We start from the raw sequence: 1,478 nt of genomic DNA, 5'->3' as shown, positions 1-1,478 counted from the left end.
TGATTAGAAAGGAAACTAAAAGATGGAATAATGTTTTGTCTAGATTGATGCATATCACACTTTATTTAGCCGAAAACAATATGGCGTTCAGAGGCACTTCTGACAAACTATATACGCCAAATAACGAAAAGTTCTTAGGCTTTGTACAACTACTAGCCAAATTTGATCTAGTCATGCAGGAGCACTTGCGATTAGCTATGAAGGGTGATATTTCAGACCACTCAGCTTCTGTTCATCGATTGAAAAATTCTAACCGATCACTTGGAATTATATACTATAAAAAAGCACAGTGACACTCGTTGGGAAGCAAGAATAAGTAGTGTTAAAGCAGTCCGTTATCAAATTAGTACTATCCATGATGCTTTGATTACTTTGGCTCTTGAAACTCAGAAAACTGATGTTCAAATGTCTCATGAGGCTACTACACTAGCCGAACAACTAGAAGATTTCAGCTTCATAGTTTCATTGGTTGTTTGGTATGACATACTTCATCAAATAAATGTTGTAAGTAAATCTCTACAGTCAACAGATATGGATTTTACAAGCGCTATTTTAACTGTGAAGGAGTTGGCCGAAAAACTAGAAATTGAACCTGAATTTCGAGCTACAACAAGAATTCGACGTATTAAGCGTCAAGCTGGTAAAATTGCACGCGATGACCCTATAACTTCTCCAGAAAAAAAATGAGGTTGAATTTTTCAACTGTCTTTTGAACACTATATTAATTTCAATCAATGAAAGGTTCGAACAGTTAAATGAGTACTTGGATTCTTGGTCTTTTTTGTACAATATTAAACAGATTCCAGAAAAACGCGACCTTCTCAAGCTCTGTAGTGATCTTCAATTAAAATTAACTGTAGACTCTAAATCAGACATAGATGGTTGTATGTTGTGTGATGAACTTATAAGTCTGGCATCCTTTTTACCTGATAAAAATGTGGTTACTCCCATTTTTGTTTAAATTTCATCAACGATTTCAACTTACAAGAACTGTATCCAAATGCATGGATATCATTGCGAATTTTATTAACTATACCTGTAACGGTTGCTAGTGGGGAGCGGAGTTTTTCAAAGCTGAAGCTGATAAAAACCTATCTTCGATCAGCGATTTTTCAATCTAGATTGACAAACTTAGCAACTTTGTCAATTAAAAACGAAATTGCTGAAAACATCGAGATCGACAACCTTATAAAAGAGTTCGCTGATAGAAAGACCAGAAAAATATAATTCTATTAGTGTTTATGTAATAAATGGTTATCTTTTATCATAAATAATTATTTTTTTTAATAAACGGTTATTTCATTAGATGTTTTTCATTTTTCCAAATGGGTTTGAATTGCAGGTGAAGGGCGCCGTAGAAATCTCGCCCAGGGCGCTGGTAGCGTTAAAGCCGGCCCTGTGTACAGAGCTGATGGCCCTTTTGATTTCCCCAGAAATGTGCGGCTTGATTTGGATTACGCAAACTAATCCAAAACTGA

The 1,478-nt window shown here is 35.3% G+C and overlaps 1 pseudogene; it reads left to right on the top strand.

The window, feature by feature from the left end:
• Nucleotides 1-80: 80 nt before the first annotated feature.
• LOC113369570 lies at nucleotides 81-1,236 on the top strand (annotated as a pseudogene).
• Nucleotides 1,237-1,478: the final 242 nt, after the last annotated feature.

Source organism: Ctenocephalides felis, unplaced genomic scaffold (genome assembly GCF_003426905.1).
Source record: "Ctenocephalides felis isolate EL2017-DRISC unplaced genomic scaffold, ASM342690v1 CF-g0.4_SCAFFOLD_00793, whole genome shotgun sequence".
NCBI classification, from domain to species: Eukaryota; Metazoa; Arthropoda; class Insecta; order Siphonaptera; family Pulicidae; genus Ctenocephalides; species Ctenocephalides felis.
The sequence above is the reverse complement of the archived record's forward strand: the minus strand, read 5'-3'. Positions and strand labels throughout refer to the sequence as shown.